At 38.3% G+C, this 7,786-nt stretch overlaps 1 long non-coding RNA gene across 1 annotated transcript; it reads left to right on the forward strand.

Moving 5' to 3' along the window:
- Window positions 1-406: 406 nt before the first annotated feature.
- LOC110889402 lies at window positions 407-4,773 on the forward strand. Its single transcript, XR_002563577.2, has 2 exons — window positions 407-733; window positions 1,720-4,773. It is a non-coding gene; the product is annotated as an uncharacterized LOC110889402 (long non-coding RNA).
- Window positions 4,774-7,786: the final 3,013 nt, after the last annotated feature.

Consider the following 7,786-nt stretch of genomic DNA (forward strand, 5'->3'; position numbering starts at 1 on the left):
TTGTCCCTCACCATTAACCGAAGATGGGTCACCAAACGGGTGGCAATGTGGCATCCCCTTACCGCTCGGTAAACCCCACTTTTCGATCAAGTCCTCGCAACCACTCCCTCCACCCTAACAAACAAATGAAGTTTGGTAAGTCGAATCAAATTCAAGGCGGTGTGGTTATCTCACTTATCTGTACCCGGGCCGGGTCAATTGAACCGTAGACTTAAAACCCGGTCGGTAGGGAATTTCAACTTCCACCCCAAGAAACAAATAGTCAAGTTCCTCGTGCAACCGCCTTTCGCGGAAAAACCTATAACCACACGTCACCACCCCATCTATTAGCCGTCAGATCATCATACCATCTTCAAATCTCATCCGTCCATCAATACCGTTTCCTTTATAAATACCCTAATTACGATATCCTTCACTTTCATCTCGGGAACAAATGAGTGGATATCGTCTCGAACAAGTTCAGATCCGATGTTCAGCTTTTCTTCTTCGGTTAAATCAACGCGTTATTTAAACAGATCTGTTCACGATCTACGTTCTGATGCGGTTGTTTTATGTTTTCATGGATCGATTTCTGGCGATTTTGCAGGATGCCTAGGGTTTTGACTTTTGATGCGAGATGTTGACTTTTTTTGTTGATCTACCTTTGATCGGCGTTAAACTGGATTGTTTGGCGTGGATCTGGCTAGAAACATCTCAGATCTGTAGTTTTCTTCAGGCGATTGTGATATGGAAGGTACGTTGACTTACTTATGCTATATATGTCAATACGTATTTGTTTCTTGTGCTAAATAAGTGTTCTTAGATGGTTATGAGATATCTGTATTTCAATATAATCACCGTTGCTGTGTATTGTTCGGCAGTTTGATTTTTTTCTGTTCATACTAGTGGTATTCACGTCCAGTTTTGAAGGTTTTTTTAGGTCAATTGTGAACGAAACTGTTAGCAACGATTAAAATCCGACACTGAACCCTAGAAATTTGGTTTCGGTTTGATTTCACGGTTTTGAATTGTTTCACCTTTTTTTTAAATAAAACCAGTAAAATAAAAACCTTTTGATCATTGAAAACCGAAATGGAACCATTGGATGATGGTTTTTGGAATGGTTTCACGGTTTCCACTTATGAAACCTTTATAAGAAAATGCAATAACCGTTGAACGGTTTAGAAATTTCGAAATTGACTGCGAAACCAAGCAGGTTTCAAGGTTTTAAACCGAATTGTGAACACACAGTACACTTCTATTATGCTTATCTAGTGGCTATGTTTTGTTTAAATTAAAATGTGCGGTACTGGATACCTTTGCTTGCTCCAGTTGATCCCTTTAAGAAAGGTTATATGATATCTGTATTTCAAGATAGTCACTTGGTATTTTAAATTGTTGAGTCTGTTTGGAGTGTTTACACAACTGTTATGTTTATCTAGTGGTTTATGTTAGTATGCTTATCTAGCGGTTTCGCTTTGTTTTGAATTAAATCTGTGAATACTTGGTTCTTTTTTTTGCTTGCTTCGATTGAGTCAACAATATCTAGCGTATCTTGAATTTTTAAGGATGGTTAGTGGACATCTGTGTTACAATATAGTCACTGTTATTGTATATTGTGTTGTCTGTTTTGTTATGTTTACACGTCTGATATGCTTATCTGGCGGTTAAGTTATATGTTAATTAAGATATGTGAGTATATGATTTGACTTTATTCATCTATTATTTGTATGATTGCAGGTATTCTGGTATCTGGGGACTTTCTGTCTGATTTGATCTGGTGTGATGAAGTTATGATAACCCCCCGATTGATTTGATTCACCTTCAGAATCATCACAACTGGTCAGATTCGACTTGTTTTGGAACTTGATGTTGATGTATAGCTGAGAAGTGAAGTTATTGGCACCCAGGTTTGTATGTAATTGGAAGTAACGGATCTCGATTTATGTAGGGGTCCTGTATGTCCTATTACGCCTTGTTGTTACTTTGACCTTTGCCATGTTGGGTGCGCTCGCATGGCAGGTCGCCTATCTTAATAAAAAATCATATTTTTTGTTTTGGGGAGAGGTCGCACGGGGTTGCCCGGGATCTCTCCTCTGGTGTGCGCCGTGTGTTCTTGTGTTTGTGTATCTCTATTGGATACCTAGCAGTGCTCAAATTCTCTCTACAGTTCAAATAGTGGCAACATCAACAACAATTACTCAACTTACGCTATCAAAGCTTAACATATTCCTGGTTATCGCTTGAAGGTACTTTCGTCCAACTGCTTAGCATGGTAGTATACAATTTAAACCACCATTCATGTTTATAAGACTATCTGTATTGGAGCGCTACATAGCGCAATTTCTCAATATAAAGCATCATGGCGCCCCTGAACACCATTACAGGGGGCACTATGAGGGTGGAAAATCTTGGAGCTGCGATAGACATAGCGGCGTGAACATTTGCACCATCTTTCCCCTCACTAACACATATATATACACATATATGTATGTACAATTCACCATCTTTCCCCTCACTAACACATATATACACACATATATGTATGTACAATTCAAGGGGTTGTATAACCCCCTTACCACTACACCCACTTGTGATATAAAGCCCCATAAAGCCCCTCTCCTACGCATTTCGCCCCAAAGGGGCTTTATGACTACACATGTCCTAATTGGTTCACCTTGACGGGTATAATTTGAAACGAAATTAGATGTTAAATTTACCATGTTTTAGTCTCAATTTCGGGTGAGAGCATACTGGGTTGGTTTATAAACGGCATTAACTAGATCTCGACTGCATCAATGAGCAAAAAATTCCAATTGCCTTGAAATTTGTTGAAAAGATTTTTCATGATATAAGTGAACATAAACTTTAGTTAGCAACCTGCTTTTTCTAAAAAACTCTAAAGAACTAAAGGTTTTTGAGTTTTCTACGTGTGTTTTTCCAAGTTTGTACTGGTTGGTCCTGAAGTATTGTCATTTGCATCCACGGTTATATGTACGGCGTGTAATCAGAAGTAACGGGTCTTATCGTTAGTAGGGATCCTGTATGTCTTATTGCACCTTGTTATCTGACCTTTGCCATGTAGGGCGCGCTCTCATGGCAGGTCCTTCATTCTACTAAAAGTTCTTATTTTGGTTGGGAGAGCTCGCACGGGTTTCCCGGGACCTCGCCTCTTGTTTCTGTGTTCTCTATAGCAGTGTTCAAATCATCCCAACAGTTTTTTTTAGAGGCAACATCAACAGTTACGCAACATAGCACCAACATTAATAAACTCAAGATCGTCACTTGAAGGTACTTTTGTGCAGTTGAATGTCAGGGTATTATGCAATTATATCACAGGTTATGTCTACAACTGGTCAGCAAACGTTAAAAGTTTTTATTGAAATTCCTTGAAACATTTAAAATTCCGATTGATTTCTTCAACTGATCAATCATTTATTTTGCAAGTTATAATTGAAAGACGAGCTAGAGGGCCGAAATTCATCAGTGTGCAAGTATTTTTAACTGATTTTGTCAGTACACAATGACTTACTTTGCCTACAATTCTATCTAAAGAAATAATGCTTTTCAAGTATTCTTCGTTCACGAAGTACCATAATTGAGGGTGTTAATACATCAATGTGTGAAGCAACTAACGGGATTTATGAACTTGCAAACTGAATACGGTTTCATCATCTTGAACTAGACTTTACACTTTACAATGGTAATTGTTCCAATTAGGTTTATATTATATATAATAATCTATTCTTGTAATTTTTTATGATAATTTACGCTTCAAGTTGATTTACTACATAAAGAATCACCTTCGCATGTGCTGAGGTTCCTGATGGAACATTAGTTACTCATACACGAAGTGTAGTTTTGTTGCTATATGAGAAACTTGAATCAAGTTGGTGAATTTTGAATATATGTAACGTTGGGGTAGTGTTGTATTGGAGGCTGAAATTTGTATTTTACAATTTTGAGCATAGGTTTTTACTTCGGAGTTGATCTTTTCTGATGTTATGTTTCTTGTGGACTACAATTTTATTATGACCTCTTTTGTTGGAGTTGAGGTAACTTTGATCCTCAGTGAACTTGTCAAGACTGTAGATGTGGTACCTGGTCTTCAACATCTTTTGAAGCTTGATACGGTACCTGAAGATATTTTAATTTCTTGGATCTGATCTAGCTGCTGCTTTGGTGGTTAAGTGTCTATGTCGTCGGCTCTATGCGCTGGCTGCTTCTTGCTGTTTTGTAGTCAAATTTCTTCTGCTGCCTGCACCTGTTTTATCAAGCTGCTTCGCTGTTGAACTGTCTAGTGCTATTTGCTTGTTGTCTGGTCATTCATCGTCTACAAATTATCTTCATTGCTGTGGTCCCAAGTTGCTGGCCCTGCCGTTATGATAGTTGCACATGAATTGCAAGTTCCTGAATATGGATGTTTGTCACCAACGGTTTTTTTGGTCCAGGTAAAGCACAATTGAAGCTAATGTTTTTTTGTAATTAATTTTGAGATTATGAAGTTGGTCTTAGGTTTGCTTTGCTAGATTCTGTAGGGTTTGATGGAATAACATCGAATCCTGGTGTTTCTAAATGCAGACCTTGTGCTTCATTGATCTGTCACTTGGAAAATATGATGGATGGATGTGTTTGTTTTGGTGGTTGTGATTGTTACTGTACCTTGTTTGTCACAGCTGTTTGGTCACGTTGGTCATCGTTACCAGCATAGTAGCTGGTGCTGGTGCTTATTTGAGTTTAATGGAATTTCTAAGGAGCGTTTTCGTTATGCAGTACGAAAAATCCCCTAGTTCAGATGTGTGTTGATTTAAAATACAAACTTTTTTAAAATGCCAGTTGTTAGAGCTTGGACTGGTTTGTTAAACATAGATAGTTTTGAGCTGGGCTTGTTTCAAGCTTAACTGCAAAGCTGGAGCCGGGATCTCATTTTGAACTACTTGTTACTTTTTTGTTTATTACTGTACATATTTAAAAAATCTCGTGTGTATATATATATATAATTATAAGGTTTTGTGTGTAAATCAATATATATTTTCTAGCATAAAAATAATTATGTAGAAACGAATATATATATTTGCGTTGCATAAAGTTAATATGTTCTTTATATAGAGGTTGGCGAGCCTAGGTAAGCGTGCTAATTGTAGTTTAGGTGTATATAATATGAGCTTCAGTGTAAGAAACTTGAGTTCTGTTTGGTTTGGTTGAGGAGGCTTTTAGCTGCTGCCAGTGGTTTGGTTTGCATCGTTTAAGACATGTTATAGAAACTTTTAAAGTTAACGACCTAAAATTGAACAGAGAATGGTGATCCGGCGTATTACATTGCTTTGTTTCTTTCTTCATTCAAAGATGGTAGAGAAACCGTCGTTTCTTAGGTAAGTTGGTAAGTGTAAGGAAGGGTTGAATAACTTGTGGATTGAACATTAAATTCAAAAACAAAACTCCTCATGAAGGGAGCTTGTATACAAAGTTGTCTCGTGGACCTATTGATATTCTAGATCTGTAAGCTCTAAATTGGGAAGAGCACTCGGGTCATTACCTGAGAGGTTGGTGGTTCGAATCCACCCAGATCTGTCACATTTTAAGTTCTAATCACCAAGATGAGATGAATAGAACGTCTTCATTGTGATTTTGCATTTGTGGTGGTTATTGTTATTGGGCTCCTTGCAAATCCCATAGTACTTTCAGACCTTCAACCCTACAAATAATCATCAGTATTTCAACTTTTTTTTTTTTTTTTACTTTGGGCCCACGTTATCACTGAGCCAAGACAAATACATGCCCTTGTGCAAGGGTATCTCACCTAAAGGCCTCTAAGCATGGATGAGTTCCAATAGTAAGTGCATCCAAGGGCCCAATACAGATAGTCTTAGTTGTTGGGTTAAGCCAAGAACTACCCTTGGAACTGCACGTCACCTCTTGAGAGCAAGGAGCCTTGTTGATGCCGAAGGCACGCTCTTCCACCTTGTTGAGTTTGTTTTTTTAGCGTTTGATTCTTCATTATGAGTTGTTTTGCGTAGTTATCCGGCCGTTGATGGTATTTGGGGATTCAATGGTATGGGTAGAATTCAAGGGTATTTGGAGAACCTTATCATGTTGAGAGGAGGAATGCTCACCACGTTGACGTTTTGATCCAGTCATCATCTTGAGTGTCACAATGCTATGTGGAGGGTGTTTGGTGTTGTAGGACAACTTATTATGAAGATTACTAAGGCAATTAAAGAGTCTGGCAAGCAATATACGAGAAGGATATTCTGTCGGTTGGTGGTGAGCCCAGACATGTGTATGGCTATAACATAAGTAACTAAATTGAATTTTCTTTTTGGAGGTGGTAGAGCATCCATGTGGTTTGTTAGAACTCAGAAGTAACATATTCAGAACAATAAAAAAAAAAAAGAAATAGAATGTTTGAGATCTGTAGTTGTCATTTAGTAGCATCTTTAGGGTCTAACACAAACTAGAGTGAATTGCAAGAATTGTCCTTTATCTTTATGCCTTTTTACAGGCGATGTCCTTTATGTTTAAAATTGACGAGTTTTGTCCTTTATGTTTAAAAATATTGCACGTTATGTCCTTTAGGCCTAACCTAGTCAAATTTTTAGTTAAATCAGATCACAAAAGGGTATTTTAGTCTTTTTACCCATTTAAATAAAAATGTTTTAATAAATAAAACAAAAATAAAAATGTTTTAATGATGTATATATAATATTTCTATCATCTCTAAACATCTCTATCTATCTCCTTTCTTTACATCTCTCTCTACCCTCTCCACCACCACCATCAACCACCAACTGCTGTCCACCTCTGTTCTATTGTACTTCTGCCGTTGATTCTTCTTCACCGGAAACGCATCGTTGAAAGATATCATATCTATTTGAGAGGATACGCAGAAGATACAAATAAGGGTATCTGACAGTCCGGCTCCTAAGAGGCCACCTCCGACAAGCCGGAGTGTCTGTTACGTTTAGGGTTTCTGATTTCTCCATTGTTATCATCTCAAAAATAGTTCGGACCACTATATACACTGGCGACGATTATGAAGAATCAACGGCCAGGACAGATCCAACGACATCCGGTTCAGATCGGCTTATGTTGTTCAGATCTAGGGTTCAAGAAGGATAGCGGTGGCCTGGTTTTTTTGTGACAGTGGTTAGGGTTAGGTCTGAAATTCGAAAATGGCTACACGTGCTTTTAAATATGTTGGCCGGAAGTGGTGCCGGAAATGGTGTTGATGGTGAACGGTTGTAAGTGTTTGTTATAGATGATATGGGCAATTGAGTCTTTTAACTTACTTCAGCACACCTAATTTTAGGGGATTTTTGTTGAATTGAGTTGAATCTGAAAAATTTTGGGGTTTTGTATTGAATCTGGAAATTTGGGGGTTTGTGTAAATTTGGCGTGGTGGATGGGTGTTGATGGTGCCATTGCAACGGTGGTGGGTTGCTGGTTATGGTGGAAACATGTGGCGGTGGTGGAAGGAGGCTGTGGTGGTAGTGGCAGTGGTGGAAGGAGGTTGTGGTGATAGTGGTGGCGATGGTGGAAGGAGGTTGTGGTGGTGGTGGCGGTGGCGGTTATGGTGGAAACAGGTGGAAGGAGGTTGTGGTGGTGATGAAGGAGGTTATGGTGGTTTTCTGCTTGAATGAAATACAGAGGGAGGGAGATGGAGTACAGAGGAGGGAAATGGAGTAGAGAGTGGAGAATTGTTTTTTTTAATCTTTCTTTTAAAGTGTTTTTTTTTTATAAAATGGTTACTTATTTATATAATTAGTCCCTAAGAGATAAAATGACAAAATTGCCCTCATGTGCAAGG

The sequence above is a fragment of the Helianthus annuus genome, chromosome 11 (genome assembly GCF_002127325.2).
Source record: "Helianthus annuus cultivar XRQ/B chromosome 11, HanXRQr2.0-SUNRISE, whole genome shotgun sequence".
NCBI lineage: Eukaryota > Viridiplantae > Streptophyta > Magnoliopsida > Asterales > Asteraceae > Helianthus > Helianthus annuus.